At 35.1% G+C, this 22,788-nt stretch overlaps 1 long non-coding RNA gene across 1 annotated transcript; it reads right to left on the reverse strand.

Annotated features, from left to right (window-relative positions):
- Positions 1-7,190: 7,190 nt before the first annotated feature.
- On the reverse strand, positions 7,191-11,491 carry LOC139073718 (uncharacterized). Its single transcript, XR_011522704.1, has 3 exons — positions 10,349-11,491; positions 8,842-8,985; positions 7,191-8,038 (listed from the first exon to the last, which is right to left on the reverse strand). It is a non-coding gene; the product is annotated as an uncharacterized lncRNA (long non-coding RNA).
- Between the last annotated feature and the right edge of the window lie 11,297 nt (positions 11,492-22,788).

The raw sequence follows: 22,788 nt of genomic DNA on the forward strand, positions 1-22,788 counted from the left end.
GAAGACAGTGGGCAGAAGGCAGATGAAATAGTGGCTACCTCGGAGAACTTTCTTTAAAAACAGTGCTTTTTCAGCAGTTCTAAAGATAATGTTAGTTATTATAAATGTATTAAAAAGACATTAGCGGAAGCAGTGGTAGAACAAGACCCTGATAACAGTACTGGAGGCAGTCTGAAACAGTGCTTTTTCTAAGTGCCTCCTCTTGCCCAATTCTTCTCCCTTGCCAAGTTATGCATGCTAGAATTGTCTCTGCTTAGATTAGGCACTGTTTCTCTGCTTGTGCTAGACAGAGCTCAGAGTAGGAAGACAAAGGAGATATCTCAGAAGAAAGAGAAGGGCATGCATGTGCCTAATCATATTTGACATTATAGGATAAGTACCCAAATGCATATGAGAATAGTGTACAGGAGTGGACATTGTCTCATAGCAGTAGAGAAAATTACTATTCATTTTAGTGCTTCTAAGGTTTCTTGATTCAAAACCACCAAAATGACATGTTTTTAACAAAAAACAAAACACTGTGGAAAGAAAATATCGTATGGAACGTGTTCACGTCTCTTAATTGTCGAACTAGATTGGCATTAGAAATAATCACTTTATCAGACTGAAGGAAATGGAATCATGGAACTGAGTGAACAAAAAAACCTAGTTAAATTGATAACTATTTGTGTTTTTGTACTTATGATTGGGGATAGCGCACATTTGACAGATTGACTCTGTCTCATTCAATCCCTGCAACTTCTAATGATTTTCTGGACATTCACAAATGTCTCCCTCCCTCCTCGGTGTCAGTCTTTCCCATGTTCCATACCCCTGTCTGACAGGTGGAGGGGAAGTGGCGTGATGAGTACCAGCAAGTGTGCAATCTGCCCCCATCCAACTTCAAAGCAAACTTAACAATGCATTTAACTGCTCAGCCATCCCGTGCGACACAGACTCAAAATGCCTGCAGTAGAAGCACAAGGAAAGGTTTTTTTTTTAACGATTTAATCATTTAGAAGCATGTTTACATGCGGCCTCTACAGATTTGCTTTTTTTTCTTTTGAAAATGTACCACAATGCCACTCACTGTAATGCTGCAGCTCTTGGCCAAGGCCAAGATGGGATTTAGAGAGGTTCCCATTACCTGTGCACCGCTCAAAATGCTTTCCTTTGAATTTCAACTCATTCATTCTTTGTTCATTCAGTATGTTGGACACAACTGCTGGTGATCCAAAGACGAAGGAGTACTCACAGTCATGTAGAGTCTACGGAAGATGTTATATTTGAATTGCTTCAATGCATACTGATAATAAGGAAAGGAGAGGCAGGAAATTGCAAGCAGAGGAAATAACATGAAAACCAATCAAATGAACAAACAAACAACAGACAAAGAAAAGGGAGATGTGAAAGAGCACATTGTATGTGAGTCCTCCTAGTGTTTCTGTACAGCTGAGTGGTCTATATAGTAGAAAAATTAGGCCTGATAATCAAAGAAATTTGTGAACGTGTAGGAAGATACAGACTGAAATTAAGTGGAAAAATAAAGTCATGCTTGCGCTTTAGAGAGGCAACGCTAGAGGCACTGTAGAAGATGGATTGAAATAAAAGAAGGCTAGAGGCAGAGATGGGATGGGGGGGTATTGCATTAGTCCTGTGGGATACTTTGAACCCCTGAACTAAAGCACTGGCAGTAAGTGTGAAAAAGAGAAGGAGGAATGTAAGGCATCATATGAAGAATGAAGAACCAATAGGACTCGGTAAACAATTGCATGTGATGGTGAAGGAGGGAAGTGTCAAGAATGTCCGTTTGTGGTCGCAGGCAACTGAATGGGTAGTGACACCATTCACTGAGATACACGAAAGGTCATAAAGATTTTTGTTTCTTGAACCTTTTAAAAAATACTGAGATTATTATGTGAGGTACCACCTTAAGCCCTTCTCATTTTGTACCTTGCATGTAATTAGTTGCACAGATATTAAGAGCAAAACCTTTCACAGGACCCAGGACAAGTGCCAACTTCAGGATTTTTCTTGGGACCAGACCTGGATACGAATAATTTCATAATTTCCATAATGGGATTTTAATGGGTAAAACTCTCTGGATTTTTTTTTTTTTCTTTCAGAAGAGTGCCAATATCTCATGTAATACCAATATACAAGTGTAAACAGGATGTATTAGGAGAGTAGCCTAAGGCTGTTTTTACACATGCAGTATCAGGGGTGATTACAATATCATTTCTCACGTAACTTGGTCAGACACAGCTCTGCTGTGGAGGGGTACAGAGCTGTCATGTAGCAAGTCACCGCTGACTTATTTGAACAAATGAATGAAGAAGCATCCTGTGACTATTTCTAACAGCATGAATATCAGTGGCAGTCTAAATATTTTTTACCCAAAAACTAAAAGATTTTAAAGTTAGATATTGGTTGCAAAGGGAAAGAACAGTTCTTCATGTTTCTAAAACAGAATTATCTTGACAAAATTTATGTTACATTTATAGAAATAAGAAGAGGATTGCTCATTCATGACTACGTGGATTTTCTACAGATATTTATGACTTAAAATATTGCTATATTATGGCTTTTACCCAAATCTGATAAACAATTGTAGAAAAGTATGGAAAAAAAATCAACTTGTGGGCCTACTGCTGCATGATCAATTTATTCCTTGCCTATGATAGCACATTTCACTAACTAATTATTTTTTATTTCCACTGTTTGAATATAATCCTACTAGGCATCTTTCTATTTGCTTTTGGGCATGGTTGCATAATTACTAAGGTTGATTCCCTCAAAGATGCATGAAAAATGTTTGATTTAATAAATAATGTTCATAGTTTAAGCTTTAGACACACGAGATATGACCCCTCTTCACACCATAGAGGCAGTGTGATATAGTCATGTCCCACAGGTCAACTCAGAGGAAGAAAAAGTTCATGGTCAGTTATAAACAAGTTGCATTGCAAAGTTATTTGATTAAAACTCAATTTTACTTTGAAAATTTCAATCGGCAATTATACATAAATATTTATGTATCACGGTTCTAAATACCAATTAACACAAGTATCAGTCTATAATAAATATATCCTTAGATCTTACAGTAGACAAACAAAAAACGCAGAGAAAAGCAGACCAAACATAAAATTTGGTAGAAAAGAAAATGTTAGTAGATATTGAACTTGTAGAATTAATAAATAAATTGTATCCAGGTTCAGGGTTCCATTTACATTTTACAAAAAATATTTACCAGCTGATAATCCTAATAGAAGCCTACAAGTATTAGGTCTATTACTACTCACATAGCTGCATAGTGCCACACACTAAGAACTAGACACCCCATTCTAACTAGAAAGAGCACCTACTAGAGAATACTTTTGAAGTTTCTGAAACCAACTGTATTTAAAAGGTTTTCTCTATTTCCTTTGATATTCAACCTTGATCAATTTTCATTTGAAGAGGTAATTGTAAAACCCCCAGAGTCCCCAAAACAACATAATTAGACATTCAAGCACAAATTCAAACAAAATGAATCCCCATTTACCAAAGAAAGTGATGTGAACATCTTGCCTTTTGTCTAAATACGTTGATCATTTTAATTACAAATTATGGGAAAAGTGAAGGGAATCATAGCATTCAGTATATGGCATATATGTGTGTGTGGGTGTGGATTTTTATGCCTTAAAATGATGTGGGCAACAAGCAACAATGTTACGACAAAATATGACTTTAAAATGCTAAGTATGCATTGATAATGGATTATTTTTCATTTTATATACATTTAAAAATTGTTTTCTGTGTATAGGAGGGAGGTTTATCGTAAAGAAAGAGCTGTGATATTCTTCCTATTATAAGGGTATTATCTAAATCAGTTGACTGCAGAATTGCCATGTGAAGGTCATATCATAAGAAATCTTTGTAAACTTGGGTAGAATTTGTACTTGGAAATTTGTCCTTTGTCCTACCTCTGGGCTGACAGGTGTGCATGTGTGTGGTGGGCGAGGGGGTGTCATGCAAATGTAATGGAAGTGCACACTTCTCAGAAGCTTTACTGGTGAATTAATCTAATGCAGGCATTTTAATCTAAAAATTAAATCTTTGTCTGCATTGAGGATATAGTTCAATCTTTACAAAGACAAACGCAAGTAATTTTTTAGTACTCTTCTGGCTGCAACAGTGGGCTTTGAATAACAATAAAATGGGCCTGAGAATAAGTGAGTAACTAATAGGAAGATCCTTGACAATCGTGGCAGGCCAAGGAGTCAGAGAGAGACATGGCAAATATGGGCCATACTGGTGAACTCTCAGAGTTGTATTGTCTTTTATTAGCTTTTTCTATTCCTTCACTACACTGTAAAGTTTTTATTTTCATTAAGATTTCAGGAAAGTTTTTTTAGTTCTTCTTTGTTCTGTTTAGAGAAAAGTAAACCAGAAAGACCTGCAGTAGCAAGGAAAAGCAGATGTGAAATTGTAACAGGTGACCCAAAGAGATGACTGGCGCAGCAATGCACAGAGGTGATAGGCATCCATCTGATTTAACAAGAATTCTCTGTGGATTTTCAGCAATAGTAAATGACATATGTCAGAGGAAGGAAACAAAGAAGGCAGAAGGGAAGGAAGGAAGCCTGGATTTCCTGCAGACAGGTAGGAAGGAGGCTTTGGGTGTAGACTTGTGTTGGCCAGGTATTAAAAGGACATGTGATACCCTGAAGACTGGGAAACTTGAGGTTTTGAAATAAAACTTGAAGTTCCATGTGTCTTGCAACATCTACTTTTTACTTCAGTCAGGGAAACTTCCCTACATGAAAAAAAAATAAAACTCTGCGTACAAAATCTCATTCAATATTAACATTTAATTCCATTAATCTTATTCGAGTTGGGTTAGATACTGTGCAGGAACATTGACCATAACCATGAACAGTGATCGGTAGAATCATGCTGTTAAGAAGTGTGCATGAGTGAGAGCGGAGGAGAGAAAAGTTGTGGGGGCGGTAGACAAAAGCAGATTGACAAACATATCTTTGCATATTTCTCAAACAACACCCGATCCTTAACCCTGCTGCTAAGAGGTACGTTTCCTCCGGACAATGCATTTCTCTAAGGGTTTGTAGACAGCATTCAACTATATCTGATGTTCCTCTCCTTTACACTGACACACCAATGCCCAGCCTGTTGTTAGATACTTTGAGGTAATAAACCAGCTGCACTCGTGATTTTGTGAAATTTGCTGTATTTTTGATAATGATCTTCACATTTCAAAATGAAGAATTTCAGCAAATTAGTGATGGTTTAAACTGAAACTTTTTAGTCAATGATATATTTCATATGAAGCTGATAATCATTTCTCTTCCTGTAGACAAAATGAAAGGAAACTATAGACTTCACTTCTCTCAACCCCAAGAGTACTCTGCTTTTCAGTTGACACTAACGTCATCAGAATAACCCTGAAAGCCTGATTTGGGGTTGTATTTTCTATAAAATGGGAAATGTTACACTTACCTCAAGATGACTACAAATCTGAGAACTTAATCAGAAGCCAGCTGGCTGAGCTACCACAAATAAGATGCCCTTGTCCTGTAGGCCACAGCCATCCAGCGGCCACTCTTCATATGCACTCAGGGGTGTTGTTCACACATCTAAGGTGCACATAGGAAAAGGGCTTTGTGACCATCCTTCCCATGTCACATTAAGGTGGGTGTGGGAGTTGAGACATTACTTCTCTGTCTCTGTCTTTCTCTGTTTTTTTAAATAACCCCAATATATATATTCTGAACTATCAGTAGAGGGTTTCACCTAATTTTCTATGTTAGATAGTTGCTATTTAAATAACATGTTTATTTTAGAATAACAAATGAGGCATGAAGTATTTATTTACTACTTTTAGTGGTTTTCAATTCATTCTATGTTATCAGAAAATTTTAAAATATTACACAATTTACCTTTTTAAAAATTTCCCTCTTAGTATCAACCTGGAAATCCTTTGCATGCTGTTGGAAATTAGATAGATAGATAGATAGATAGATAGATAGATAGATAGATAGACAAATTTAAAATATCAAATTGAATAGTGTCTATTTCTACTCTACTTCTCTCTCTTGACACTTCAGTGAATATGCAACTATCTCCTGTTGTTTGATTACTAGAGAAAATGCAGACCTGGAAAGATAGGTAGAGAAAAATCAATATCTAGGTAATTTGATTCAAGAGAAACTGGGCCTGATACTTGCTGAAAAAAACCTTTTTTCCAATGTTCTGCTGTGATACATGTAACTCTTGTCCTTAATTCTATCATTAAAGCGTCACTTCAAGTAATGGGCATTTTAAAACCACTATTGTGTTACAGTGGAAAGATGAGGTATTAATCTCATTGTTTAATTCATTCCAAATATTAGTCATTCATTAAAAAGAAAGCTGGTTCCTCTTACCATGTCTTTAACTGTTTTAGCTGTGGGAATAAAAATGTTAATGAGCCGTAAGTGTTGTCCTCGGGTGTTCTTAGGCCACCTGGGGGTTGCAGTATGTAGATCACAGCACAAGCTGTTAAGGGCACAAGGTACCAAGAGGTAATGCGGAGGGCTTCATTAAGAAAGGGATAAGTGACACTGTCCAGAAGGAGGGTGGGAGATGAGCAGGGCACAGAGAAGAGGTTACGATGAGGAGGATGGCACAAACTCCCATTTTCTTTACCTTCCCATTCCCTGAAAGAAGAAGAATCATTTCTATGGAAAAAATACATAAATATTGAAGTAATATTTAAAACGTATGTTGCATTGAATCTCCTGATTTGACTCTTATCTGATTCTCACATCTTTACTCAAATGAAGTAAAATTAGTATCATTTAAAAATACTCTGATATAATCTGGGTTAAATGTTTGATTGACCCCCAAGGACAATATGTTTTAAACGTACTTGATGAGAAACTTTGAGTAAATGAATGGTTGACACAAGAGTTTTTGAGAATGCAAAAGCTTAGTTTAGTTGTAAAGATAAGGGAGAAGCTGAGAGAAAACTGAACATCAGCTATGTTTCAGTTAACTCCTTTTATCTTATGTCCTATCAACTCCATGAAGTTGCATTTCTCTCTCTATCACTTTATTCAAAAGATCAAAGGGCTTTCTATGCCATCCTGAGGTTTCCTTTTATGTTTTTATTGTAGGGTATGTTGTTGTACAGAATTGAGGACACATATGTTTTGAGAAAGCTGCATTTATTAATATTAGTGTAGATAATTGCATTAATTAATTAAAGATGTAGCTATGTTACATATGGGAGGTTAAGTTTTTCTACAATTTGTGTTCATTTGCTGTAGACTCTGACGTTATTGTTCTACTTACAATGAATTAACAGGTATATAAAGATGCTCATCCCATTATTAATTTAGAAACAAATCAGAAAGACTTCCACTTTGTGAGTCATTTTCAAAAGCAAATCATATGTGATTCTAATATAATTTACTTAAATTATTAGTTTAAAAAGAGAGCACAATATCTCATTCTTTCATAGATCTATAACAATGTTTTGTTGTCCTTCGATTTAAAAATATATTTATTTTATGTACACTAAACTTTTCATGGTATTCAAAATTCAAGTCAGTCTCCTTTCATTTCTTCCCAAAAGAAAAAGATTTGGGTTAGTCACCAATTTAATAAAATGGTTTTAGAACTGCTTTTAGAGTATAATTATGCTTTTCCTTTTTTGGATTAAGTAATACAATCAACAGTGTGAGTTCAAACCCAGGGCCGCAAGCAAAAGTTTTAGAAAGAACTCCTTCTCCTTTATTAACCATAAAATAATTAGAAGCTGAGGAAGATGGCAACCAGGCATTATGAGGGCAAATGGTGAAAGGAGTTTTTCCTTTTCATTTTGTTATTATAAGAATGATCTTTGAACCAAAGAAACTATTGAGGATCAATATACCATTAAATTTTAAAATATTATTAAAATCTCACAAAACATTTATCTTTTAGCTAAGAAGTTCTGCTTTGCTCTTTCAGTTGCAAACCTCATTGGTTCCATGCAGTGTGTATGATATGAGTGGGCTTCTCTTCTGGAACAAATCTGCATAAAGGAAGGGGTTGACAGGTCAGTATTCTCTAGGTTGCATTGCAGACAACATCTTCAACTCTTCAGTCTTTCTCTTGATTATGAAAAACATAAAAAGCGGACAAGTGGAGAGCAAAAAGAATCATTTGCTGCTTTGTTCTACCAATCCTGAGAAGCCTTTCCGGGTTTAGAGTATCAGCCTGCTTTTTCATTCTTAACTAACTGTCCTCCTCAGTGGCCAGCTGGTTGTTTCAAGATGTCTCATCTTTCAACATATCCTGTTAGGCTTCTGCTTCTGTCTCCTTCTTCCTAAATTATCTAAAGAGCTCCATAAGGTGTCGCCTACAAAGATGGACAGAGTAGAACAACAAAGTCTTGTAGCAACTTTTAAACAAGGATGCTAACTCTTTAGTCAACGCATGACAATTCCAGGGACAAAATTTATTTTACTATTTTGTCATTCCATTAAAAAAAAATTAAAAGACTTCCTTACTTAAGAGAGTTAGTCTTTGGCACAAATACAGTACTTTCTTCCAAATGATTCATACATTTTTAAGACAAATATAGTTTTCTAATATCACAATTTATGATGTCAGTTTTCTCACTCAAAAATTCCAACACCACAGTGCTTAAGTAATGATGGATGTTTCAGTGCCTTATCCTATTGTTATAAATAACAATGATAAAATCAAGTGCTCAAATGTCTATCTTTTTTTTTTTCACTGTTGCTCACTTCCCTACATTAATATTCTTAGTGACTCTGGATAAGAATTTTGAACTTCAGTGATCATATTATAGTGTAATAACCTGTAACTTACTTTTTATTCAATTTTTGCCGTTGGAATTCTTCTCTCTCACATTCATGACTACTGTCTATTATTATCATTGTTATCATTGTGTCCTTGCTTAATAATTCCCCCATCGCTGGCTCTTCTCAAATGTCTCACAGATTTTCCTCTGGTCTGTTAATAAAATGCAATATGATACAACTGAGAGGAGGAGTCAATGATCTCAGCATGAGAACTTTACTTAGTGACATTTTAAAATTCATTTTTTGCACTAACTAAATAGTTGTTATTGAGTTCTCACTATGCCGTGGATAATTTTGTTGGCAAATATAAAGATAAATACATTTTTGCTGCTTCTCATTAATACTCATACTAAATATAATTAAAAAGAAATACTTTACAAAGATAAGAGGTATAATAGAAATGAAATGACAAAGCAGAGGAGGGAGCAACTAATTTTGCCTCTGTGAGTCAGAGAAGCATTGAAGCTGAGATTTGAAAGGAGGAAAAATGTATCTCGAAGCAGAGGGACTTTGGGGAGGAGTGGATGCAGGCAGAGGTGAAGCAATTGCTGAGGATGCACACATCCGTGTACGGATTTTAGAATGATCTCGCTATTGCTTAGAGGCCAATGAGTCTCCTTTCCTTGTAATGTATGTTCTAAAATGTTGAAATTGCCAGATGATTGTACTTTAAATGAAGATGAGAGGCAGAATTGAGGTGTGACTCAATCGACTACTGAATAAGGTGTGCCTTATTGACTACTGAAGTGAATAGATTGAAAAAAGAAATAATTTCCATACCAGAAGGATATAACGAGAAGCTAGTTTACTCACACATGGATTCTAGCTGAGACTCAGACAATAATTTGCACACACAAAAGAACTGTCTTTGATTATCAGAAGATACATTTATACATAATCTTAATACTTAAATAACTAGTTTGCCAAACTAGATTTCTTTTTTCTTTTTCTTTTTATTTTGAAGAAGATTAGCCCTGAGCTAACCATTGCCAATCCTCCTCTTTTTGCTGAGAAAGACTGGCCGTGAGCTAACATCCATGCCCATCTTCCTCTACTTTATATGTGGGACACCTACCACAGCATGGCTTTTGCCTAGTGGTGCCATGTCTGCAGCCGGGATCTGAACTGGCAAAACCCAGGCCACCGAGAAGTGGAACGTGCAAACTTAACTGCTGTGCCACCTGGCTGGCCCCTCTGCCAAACTAGATTTAAAGAATATTGTTGAAAACTATATACACCAAACAATAAATTCTACTCACTTTTAATAAACATTAATATGTCAATATACTCATATAAGAAAAACAGTATTTCTACAAGATCGATTTTTTGCTTTTATTTCAAGTTGAATATTTTTTTTGCTATTTGTAAATGACTTTCTAAATTTCAATGCTCTCACCCCTCCCAGTTTCTGTCCACTGTGCTTGTGTTGATAAAGTATGGGCACTGGGATGCATCAGCTTTGTTTTTCAAAGTATCTTTGTTCTCTGCACTGTTGAATATCTTTAACAACTTACCTTCTTCTAGATTCCACTATTTGTCAGCATATTGTGAGCAGTGTTTATCCACTAGTTGTGATTGAAAGAAACACATGGCTAGGTTCAGACTCCCTTTAATAACCATTGTGCCTCAGGTAGTCTCAATATTAGAGTGATAGAAATATGCACATTTTCTCCTTTCCCTATACGAGTTCCTAGTTTCTGATCCTTACACAATCTAAGGATGTGCCAGCAATTGTATTTTAAAGAAATAAGAGCTGGCATTGAATATGATACAATGGGCAACACTACCACAAAATAAAGTATTTAGATTTAAAAATAAGGCCCATCTGGCAACTGCCAGTACCAACAGAAAGGAATCACAACAAGGAGAACAGGACAAACGCCTCAACAGAAGAAAAAAATGTGGTGGTTCGATTTGGGGACTTGTGCTTTCGTTCTCATTATATTTCTCTTCGGAGTCGGGGTAGCTCTAGGCAAAGATTTAAATATTGGCTTGAGCGATATTCTTTCCCGTGGAACGTCTCCAGGGAATCTCTGACTGAGATCCAAATTCAAGCCCATTGTAATCTCCTTGCACGAGGCGCCATATGGAGCGGCAGATTTGTGCGGGATGGTGTTGTGCAGATGTAGGATGGTGATGATGCTACACCGTGAAGCTGAAGATAGCATCTAGGGGTGTTCAAAACTGTCAGTTTCACTCCCTGGTTGGAAAAAAGTAGAAAGAAATTCCATTTGAGAAAATGATTGTGCCTGGAGGAAAATAACAGAACATAATATTGAAACACTTAATGTTCAAATGGAACCTGAAACCAAGTTAGGGTGAAAAGAACTGGATTGATAACAGAAATCAGACTTGGTATGTGTCAGAAATGAGACATGGCACTTGAAAACGTGATTCTTTGCAGTATCTGATCTCTTTGATTTCTTACTCAGATTCATACCTCAGTCTAGGAAAGATGTTGATGAATTAGAGGACAGTGAGGGAGAAATAAAAATAAAAATTTAATATGGAAGGAGAACCGATTTTTTGAAAAATTATCTTTTCAAAAATTTCAGTGAGAAGACATTACTTAAGTACTGTAAGTATGAGTGTAAATTATGTAAAACTGTCTACATCTGTATAACTGAGAATAAAGAGACGACGTTGTGTAGAACATAGGCCATTAAGGCAACATCATATTAGGGAGACTGCTTTTGATGATTTTATGAAATTCTTAAAGGAAGCTCTGAAATTTGCCATTTGAAACAAGTTTTGAATACTTGTCTAGCTCCTCAAGTTACGTTACCAAAAGTCAAATTGAGTCAGAGATGGCATTTAGACTAGTCACAAAACAAAAGATTGGAGATCTTTTTTTTCCAACTCATTCATTCATTAAACAAATATTAAGTAAAAACCATGAGCTAATTATCAACATAGTAATAATGACTATTTTAATATCTTAAATGTCAAGGTTAAATATAAGACCATCCACTTGTTTTTCTTTTGCTCTACAATTAAATATTCAAAATGCCATTGCTTTTCCTTTGTGAATGTCAAATTATAAGCTACAAATTCAAACAGCAATTTTATACTTAAGGCCAGAGAAATGCTTCCTGGGTTTAGTTTGTTTCAGTCTCACTATGCTTTAATATAAGAAGTCTGGCACAGAATCTGCCTCAAATTTCTGTGTTAGCTATTGTCATTTAATTAGACATATCAAGCACATATTTATTAAGGCAGAATTGCATGGAGTCTAAGATGCCAAACTCTTGGATACAAAGAAGCCATGGGGGAATGAAAAGTAATCCTATTACAAAAAATGCTAAAACAATAAAGAGTAATTGAGTGTATGTTTTAATCTTAAAATGAGAAAATACATATATGTCAAGATGTCTTGTAACTGTAGTTTTAAAATTACAAAAGAAATGGAAATAAAAATATGTATTACATGGCTGGATAATATTGTGGCCCTTTATCCTTATGGAATTGTTTAAACCATCAAATGCTAATTTAGTGAAAAGACTTTAGTAGTTGAAAGTGTATATAAATTAAGAATATCATTAGTAAATTTTAACATTGTATATATTTATTTGTAAGTTACTTATTAAGGTAATGCCATAATCCAATTATTTTGTTTATTCTTTTTGCAAAAATATCTAGGATGGTTTTTGAATGAATCCCTTTGTTTGAGGAAGATTAGCCCTGACTAACATCTGCCACCAATCCTCCTCTTTTTGCTGAGGAAGACTGGCCCTGAGCTAACATCTGTGCCCATACCCATCTTTTTCTACTTTATATGTGGAATGCCTGGCACAGAATATCTCGACAAGCGGTACGTAGCTCTGCATCCAGGATCTGAACCGGTGAACCCTGGGCCCCCAAAGCAGAACAAGCGAACTTGACTGCTGTGCCACTGGGCAAGCCCCTGAATGAATCCCTTTTTATTACAATTATGTCATATATAAACAGACTGTAATATTTATATTTTCCTCTTCACAACTATTGCACCTATCTAAATTCAACAGCAATTCTTTCACTCAGCAACTATTTATTTAGAACAAGTGTGTGCCAGTCTCATTTTTAGGCATAGGAAATAAAGACAGGAATAAGGCGAATTTTACCTGCATGAAGCTTACGTTTTAACGAGGGAGAGAAAACAGATAAATAAATGTAGGCTATAATGTCAGGTATTGATAAATCTATCAAACCAATAAAACAGGGTGAGGCATAGACTGTGATGGTAAGAGACAAGGAAAGGGTGGATAGTTTTTGATAAGGGGTTCTTGTGGAGGCTTGGTGAGAAGGTGACATTTGAGCAGATACTGGAATGAAATATGACTGGAGTACAACAAATAAGGGAATGGAGGAGATAAGAGAGGGCATTCAAGGGTCAGGAAAGAGTCAGATTAAATTATGTACAAAGTTTGGGTTTTATTATGATTGTGATGGAGAGACATTGGCTGCTTTTGAACAAAAGAGTAGCAAGATCTGATTTATATCTTTTTAATGCTCATTCTGCAGCCTATTTTGGCTTGTTCAGCAAGAACTGACAACGACCTGGAGTAGGATGGCAGCAGTGGAAGTGAGGAAAGCATCCAGTTTAGGATATGTATTGAAGGTAAAGCCAAGAGAACATATTGGTATAAGGCAAAGAGTGGAATTGAGATGATTCCCATTTTTATAGGTTGTGCAAATTGATGAGCCTTGATGCCACTCATTAATAAGGAAAATGCTGGAAGACTAGCAGCTGGGTAAAATAAAGAATGTGTTGCTAATCAGGATATGTTATATTTGAGGTAATTATTAGACTATTAAAATTACTGGTGCAGAGGTAGAGTTGGCAGGACTAAAGATAGGGATTTTGGAACTCTCACAAATGCATCTTCTTTGCCACCCCCAATTTCAGTTGCAGCTGCTGTAGTCAGTTCCCTGCAAGCTCAGATTCAACTGGGTCTTTATTAATTTTGTCTAGGAGCATGTCCAATGCCACAGGATCCCATTTAGTCCAGCCAGGAAAAATAGGGAGTCTAGTACCCCAGAGGGCAAACTTCAACAAATGTCGGGGCAGGAGGGGGAGTAGCTAGTGAGTAAATGCCCCATCGTCCCATCCCTTCAGGCAGATAATTCTGAAAGCATTCTAAGTATGTTTTTAGGGCATTCCATAGCAAATCAGTTTTGCTGCTTTGTGATGGTTAATTTTATGTGTCAACTTAGCTAGGCCACAGTACTCAGCTATTTGGTCAAACACTAGTCTAAATAGCACTGTGAAACTATTTATCATATGAGATTAACATTTAGATTAGTAGACTTTGAGAAAAGTAGATTACAGTGCATAATGTAGTGGGTTTCATCCAACCAGCTGAAGGTCTTAAGAAGAAAAAAACAGAAGTACCCAGAGAAGTGGGGATTCTACCTCCAAATTGCCTTGGGAATTAAGGTGTAACATCAACTCTTTTCTTGGTCTCCAACCTGTCAGACTACCCTGCAGAATTTAGATTTGCCAAACTCCACGATAGCATGAGCCAATTCCCTAGCTCTCGATAGACAGATATGATGTATATATCTATATCGGTGTCTATCTAAACTATTGGTACTCTTGGCGATCACTTCTGTTTCTTTGGAGAAGCCTCACTGATACAGATTTTGGTGCCAAGAGTAGTTCTAAAGGAACGCAATCTTAAGGATCGGTTTTCTGAATTGGTTCTGAGGTTTCCGGAAATGGTTCTCTAATATGATTAGATTTAAAAGCACTAATGACTCTATTTCCATGTAGTAAAGAGAGCACTAATAATCCATGGCATGATGTGGCAATAGATACATGCAGAATATTATCATTAGATACTCCCAATCCAGAGTATAAAAAGCAAGGTTCTACGTGACCAGGTACAGGATACATTTGAACATTATTGTCAAATTAATCTTAGGGCTTTATTTCCACATGTGAAATGAGAATAGCAGTTTCTATCTCAGAGAGTCCTTGTGGATTAACGAATAAAGGAGATAACTTCTGGAACACTGGCACACAGTATATACTCACTAAATTGTTGTATTATCAGGGCTATCCTTATGGCTTTTGCTGATCGATTATAATCTATCACTTACTGTTATCAATTAAATGACATTTATTAGTCATCTACGTCTTCCAAGCACTATCCTAGTCAGGGGAGTTCAGTGGTGAGGAGCATCAAATACTTGTGTTCTCTCAGAGCTTAACTTCTGCACTGGAAGAAAAAAAGCCTTGAAAGAAACTTGAAAACACTGTGTATATTAAAAAGAAGAGCAAGATCAAAGGCATTTCCAGTGAGAAAAAGCCAAGGGCTTGACCTGATTTGAGTGGAGGAAATCTATTAGGAAGTAATGGATAGGCAAAAGTAGAGTAGTGGCTCAACATTCACCAAAGCAGGAGGAGTGAAATCATAAGAGTTTAAGAGAACGACTTAGTTCTTATGAAAGATTTACATAAGTGATCAGCTTGTCACCCTACTGAACTTTGTGGGATGTCAGGGTTATGTGACCACCTCTCCATATCTTGACATCTGAGAATATTTCCACTGAGTTTATGCTCAATTCTCAGAATGCAGCCTCATGTTTCTTTGCTCCTGAAAATAGAAACTCACACAGCCTGAGCTGTTGCTCAGTGTAGTAACCTATTTAAGATTCCAAGTTTAAAATACCAGATGTCCCCTACATTTTGAAATAAGCAGTGATTTTATTCATCCATAGTCACCTATAATTTATTCTGCAAATTAACAGGCATGTGGCTATTATCTAAACCTCTCTACCAAAACCAATTTCTTCCTTTATTCATCTGTATTATTTTAAATGTTTCAAGCATTTAATACTGGGTTTGAATAATTACGAAATAACATGATTTCAATTATTTTACATACAAATCACTGTAGCATGTAAAATTCATTACACTTAAAAATGAACATTATATTAACTCAGAATAACACAGAAAAATCTGATAATCTAATAGAAATGGACAAATATCTTTGAATGCTGAGTTTTTAGATTTATTTACTGAAAACCTAAACTTTGATATATTACTCTCAAGACAAAAAACAAGTTTAATAAATAAAAATAAAGAAGGAAAGAGTCATCATATTATTACTCTAAGAAAAGATAAAATAAATCTAAAAATGAAACCTACAGTTTGACTGAATGGTGTTCTAAATGCCATAAATTCATGGGAATGAAAAACACTCTCCTTAAAGAGAGGAGGAAAAGAAAGAAAAGTGGTGGGGGTGAGTGTTGGGTAATGGAACAGATTGTTCTGTTGAACTTTAACAAAAAGAGTAACTAATTACTGTGTCAAATAATTCTGATCTTTGTCACAAACTGTAACATTCGAAGCCAAAGCAATCCCTAGTGTCAGCCTTCATATGCACTTGACTTTCCAATCACTATATTAGCATATTTTACATTTATTTGATAGAAACTTTTGTATTTCTTTTCTCAAGGGACCTCTGCATTTTCTTAACAAGGCAGAAATTATGAAATTGAATTCCACTAGTCTCTTGTGAACTGAACTTTTTATTTTCATCAGAGGGAATTGTTTGAATACTAGGGAGTTTGGGTGTCTTATTACTTCATTTCTGTATTTTGACCTGGGAAGTGCATCAGCCTACTTTTTTACTGCATCTTCATTTGAAATTTGTAACATCAAAGCAGCAAATGTTCTCTCAGAGTTTAGTTTCTCTGTAATCCACTGACTCGCCATCACCTCGGGCATTGAGAGACCACAGAGCATAAGGCACAAGGAGCTGCAGTGTAGAGCTGTTAGATGCGCCGTCAGGTCTTCACAGGGGAGGCCACCTGAGGAGCCCTGTTGTGGACCTCTTGCTACTCATAAATAATAAAGGAGAAGATTACTAGTTTTGTTCTGAAATACTCAACAAATTACTTAGCACTGCTATCATTCATATAAAATTAACTGTCAAGTATAGTGACTGACATAAGAAGTTATATTTTACTTCATGTACACTGAATATATGAGTTACACAATAAAAAAGTAAAATAGATTAAATATAGTCAGCCTATTTCAAGCACTGAAAATCAATTCTGTAAGTGAGTAGTAGTGAAGTAGTTTTCTTTTCAAGAGTTATGTGGATATGGGTTTTATAGAAATTGATTTTTTTCTTCCTTAAACTGTCAAAAACTCACAATAGCTAGTGATTATTTGTTATTTTCAAAATTCATAAAAAAGACTCTTCCTTTATTCATAATACAACTAGTAAATAAAGCACCAAAAAGACTGTCTATCTACTTTTAGTAAGAATTATGTTTGAAAATAAACACAACTAGTCCTTTGGATGAAGATTTTTGTAATTCCTTAACGCACAATTAATAAAATCATACCATTTAATTGTCAAAGTATCTATTTACAAATCTATGTAACTTAACTATTAATGTGATTTAGTATAAGAAAATGCATGTCTCACGTATACCTCACAATTATGAAGTAGAAACTCCAAAAGTATATATACTAACTATAATTTCAAAAGAAAAATATATTTTTATAGTTGAGGGATATCATTCATAGCCATGTAAGCTGCATTTTACTTCATACTGACAATGGTAAAACATTTTTTATAATTTAAAATATTAATGGTAACAAATATTAAAGCGTTAGGTAGAAAATAATTTACCATCAGCATTAATATAATGCAGGAAATATTAAGAATCTAGAATTGAACTTAGTATAATATAAAATAGTTAAACAAGCATTCTAATTATTTGCAGCAAATTCTCCAGCATTCTTTTCTCTTCAAAACTATTACACCTTGACAGAAGTTCAACTTTAAAACTGAAGGTACTATAAAAAGACTCAGAAATGACCCTTTCTTAAGATTTAGGAAAGATGTCAGAAGTATTTTACACAATGAATTATCAAAAAAATTGTTGTCACAATTATAACTGCTAATACTCCTATCATTGATTTTGATATTATAACCAAGCCAGGAAATATGTGTTAAATATCAAGTCAGTTGAGTACTTATTCTTTAGTAATTGAAAAATTTTGTTTCTATAGAAGTTAAATTCACGTGAGCTGATACTTGTTCTCAATGATGTGTACACATACACACAAATACATACACACATATACACGTACATATATATTGACTTAATCAAAGATAGCATATCTGTGTATGTGAGTGTACGTGCGTAAATATATTGCATTTACGTGTTATTAATTTCGACAGATCAAAGCAGCTCCCTATCAAGGAAAATCTATAACTAAAAGAAATTTGGAGCGATTTTTCCCAAGTTCCACATGTATTAACTGTCATGAAAACTGCAAGAGAAAGAGTGTATTAACACATTTTTCCCATATGCAAATGTCAGTGTGTACGATACTGCATTAATCTGCTTGTAAAACTCTCTACCCTTCTTTTGAAACTCCCTCAAGAAATTTATTGCTAGTTTTGTACCACTTTCTCTAAACACAGTGTTAATTATGAGGTTGTCCCTGATGATTATATCCTTACTCCTAAGAAGATGTCAGTACCAGTTAAATTTAACTCAATAGTACACACATGTACAAACATGTGCACAAGCACATACACACACATTTGGCGTAAGAAAGCTGAAGCATGCTATGTATGCACAGTATGATTTCCCCAACCTCCTATTGATTGTCCTGCAAATCAAACTTTGAATGCTTCTGGGCACACAGATGAATGTTTTACTACATAAGGGAGCTAAAAGTAGAAAAGACATGCAGAAATGATGCGATTTGATGGATTCAGATTTTGAGGGCCTGAAGCTATATAATCAGGGGATGCCTTCCTTAAGAAAAATATTCAAAATTGCTAATTCAAAATTATGTACAAGGCCTTGAAAAGAGCCTGTATAATCAGGGGTTCTGAAGCTTAAGCTTCAGTAGATTCCCAAGAAAGCTACCTGTGGCAGTGTTTTATAGTCTACTCAGTAAGTAACACAGTATTATTTATCATTAGCCGTATCCCTTGGTCTACTCTGTATAGCTGTCACCTTTATATCACAATACCACTAGTAATGAGAGAATACTCCTGGTCTTCCTGTATCACTTGCCTGAAATGGGCTCATGGGCACACTGATGGAGTTCATAGATGTACTTTCGTTTATGTCAACCAGCCATTGGCTATTTGGAAGTTTTTAGACAGAATTTGTGTGCATTGAGCTTTGGCCATTTGCAGTAATCTAAGATACTTCTGAACTATGGCCTAAAGAATATTTTTTAAACATAATTAAATTAGGATACTAGGGTTTTTTTTTCTTTTTAATCTCCAAGAATTGTATGTCATAATCTCTTCTCGAGCAAACAGTGCTCTTTAAATTGCTCTTGATTTTCACCATGTTTCATATTTATTGCTATTAAAAGTTTTACTAAAAGCCCAATCCCATTGTTCTTTCTCTCTGATTTTTCAGGCCAGAAATGGAAATGGCGATTCTCTTTTTTTTAAGGTAGCCAAATATTCACATCATCTTTCACCAGATGACTCTAAATTTGAAATATATTATCTAAAACAAATCCCTTCTAATATGTAAGGATAGGTCTGTGGGACATATTTATTAAAGTTTGAATGCAAATTAAACTCTGTAAGGTTAAATGACAAGGTTAAGTGTCTAATTTTGCAACCCTTTTATACCTGGTGAGAGCTAAGGCTTTCCTAATGATAGGATTAAATATGGTTTCTAGCTACAAACACTTGCTTGTCGTTCCCTGTAGGTTAGCCTCTATATTCTGTGCTTATCACAAACAGAGAGAAAATAACTTTCTGGGTCTTTTGTGAGTCTTTTAAAATGCACAGACTTTAGGGAAATCATATTTTCTTGAAGGAAATGAGGCATGACCAATCACACAAAACGTGAGAAAATCCCTTGGTAGATGACCTTTGCCACATGTAAAAGCAACTGTTCAGGGGCTGAGGTTTCATGGATTTCATGCATGGAAATCAGATTTTCTGGCCACCAGTGCTGTTCAGTAAATAAATAATCCATCATTGTGTCAAACAGTTGAAACATGGAGATACTGCCCTTGCTATCTGAATAGACATTTCAAGTTGGTAACTTATGTAAACTGTTTGCAAGTCAGCGGTTGTGTGAGCAGAGTTCTAGTTTGCACTATGTAAAATAAAACCACTTAGCTTTGGTGGTGTTAACCTAATGGTGAGAACGTTCATTTCATTCTGCCGCCACTTATGAATTTACTGGTGCGTGGTGAAGGCACGAGGGTGCAAGTTCTCACGTGGATTCTGTGGTGTATAAGAGTAGAGTGCTAAATTATTAGTATGCAGTTCAATGACGATATTCAATGAGCCTACACCTTATTTCATTAAAATCAACAACAATAGTTTCTCAAAATATGTTGACATGATTCTCCCTGAATTCTGTTTTAACAGTTACATTTTAAGTACATTTTGAGTGTTACTACGATAAAGTTGTTAAAATGATGATCTTTGACATCTAAAGACTATTTTAATGATCATTTGGTGAATCATACCTACTTGAGGCTATATTTAACATTTATTTTTACTGATTTAAATAACTTTAATTCTTCTTATATTTTAATTCCATATTAATTTTCATTTTAGCATTTACTCACCTGTAACAGCAAAATACGAATGTGCTCAAGGGTGGGCACACGCATGCGCAAAAAACAGTTTAGCTCCCAGGTCTGTTTCCACTAATGGACCGCTTCAGGTTTCTACTTTGGCTCTGTTTCTCCTAAACAGGAATAAATATCCAAGTATTTCAACTATGTTTCTGGTATTAAATGCATGTTTTCAGCTAACTCCTACACTCACTTTTGATATTTAAAGTACTTTATGGCTAATACGTCAGGCCCCCACTGTCACAATAAAAATTTTCTCTTTCTTGCCCTATCTCCTAGGTATTTGCAAATTGCACCTCACTTACAATAGCCCTTTTCATTCTTCTAGAATATAGTAGGCATTCTTTTGCTTTAGAGCATAAGAAGTGTTTATTTCATTCTGTGACATCTGTCCAGTATTTTGAGAAAACTCTTATGAAATTAGTCTGTGAAGTGGGTATAAAATACGATATGTGAAAAAGCTCCCTGAAAATGGGGAAAAAATTGTAAGCATTAGATGTAAAATATGTGTTTTCATTCCAAATAATTCAGTCAAAAATTTTTATGATGTTTTACTGATAATTACTATTACTGATAGTAATTACTGATAATTTACTATAATTATGCCTTGATTTAATTTGATTCTGTAAGAAAATCACTTTTGAAATATTTTCGGAGATATCTGACTATCAGATTCAATTTTAGTCAAGATAAAAGTTTGACTTAGTGTTTTAATCGACTATGACAAAGTTTGTTTTATTTTTAATCTGGCACCTGTCTAAACCCCATAGTCCTTAGTAATTTTTGTCTTAGGGTCTTATTTACTAAAAAAGGGACCCAGAGAGTATGAGATTATTATTTAATCTGCCAAGCACGTTAATAGAAAAGACAAAATTGACGTTTAACAATTTATAAACTAGAAAAAAAAACAAACAACCTGAAAAAGCCTTTATAGATGTTCTTGCTTATATTCTAAAACAAATTAATCATATTTGTTTTCAACTTTGTAAAGTAAAACAATTAAGGAAAACTCAAAATATTTTGAGTATTTTTAAAAAGGTCTATAGTTCAGGACAGTCATTCATCAATAATGTTAAATCAATTAAACATGGAGGCCATTAGACTGAGGTGGGTTTAATGAGCAGTGCCTAGGTAAGTAAACCAAAATCTAAGCTTGTAAATTCCTCATGTTGTGAAAGCGTAACCTAGCAACAACCAGTCACCAACAACAGACTGGGTTTTAAGTTATAGTCACTCAGTAATTTCCTTATTTTGCTTCTGCCTTTTCTCTATAAAAGTTTTCCTCCAGCTCCTGTCATTGGAGCACTTCTAACAGCCTCCAGTTTGGCGCTGCCTGTTTCACACTGGTTTTTGCTCAAATAAATACCTAAAATTTTGCTATGCCTCAGTTTAACATTTAACAACATTTGTTCTGTATTAGCATTAAAAAAATTCATGTTCGTGGGTCACCTCACTTGAATTGTGATGTATTTTTTTTTTCATCTGTCATTCCTTTGCCATAGATTTTATGTCCAGGAAGCACAAAGTAAATTGACAATTTGCCTCAATGAAGATTTATTACTCCCAGGTTAATCTAGGCTGACTGTTATACTTTAGCATGTTTCCCAGTTTTTACTTCTCTTAACTTAAATTTACACATATATTTATACTAAACTATGTATTACTACATTTGAATGTCCTTTTTTCTTCATTTTTATTGGAGAAGTATTCTATGTTAATTGTTCAAAAACTGGAAAACAAAACCAAAAACTGTTAGCATTGTTAATAATGTGATCAATGTCATACATGTACTTTTGGATGTTTTCAATGCTTATAAATAAAAATGTAAATAATGGGAGGAAGAAAGCAATATGATTTTCTGCATTCCAGTCCATATCTTGTTATAATTTTTTACTTAATAATATATTGTAAACATTTTGCCATATACACAGATGTAAATATGTGATGTAATCAGATGAAACGTTCAAGGTGCAGTCAGGAAAACAGAAGCCAGTCTAGAAAACTGGAATAGAAAATGGTATAATATAGGAAATTATAGACTTAAGAGCTGCTCAGTGGGCTGAGAGGGTAAAGACCAGGAAGGCCACATTCAATCAACCTGGAAGTGAAAGAATTACAAAGATGCTGCCACCAATGATCAGAGTCAAATCTCAGTATCAAAAAGAGTGGCTCTGAAGAGGATGTCTAGAGGCACAAGAAGGCAAGACCTTAGGTCTTGAAGTGGGTGATCCTCAGCTGGGGCCTCCAAATCCACAGGATGCTTGTGTCCATGTACCTCTAGAAAACAAGGGCTCTCCTCTTTTGCCTTCACAGTCTAATCCAAAAGAGTTCTGGGAAAAAATTATGGGAAATGAACTTCTAGTTTCTCCCTGGAGA

The sequence above is a fragment of the Equus przewalskii genome, chromosome 9 (genome assembly GCF_037783145.1).
Source record: "Equus przewalskii isolate Varuska chromosome 9, EquPr2, whole genome shotgun sequence".
In the NCBI taxonomy this organism is placed as follows: domain Eukaryota; kingdom Metazoa; phylum Chordata; class Mammalia; order Perissodactyla; family Equidae; genus Equus; species Equus przewalskii.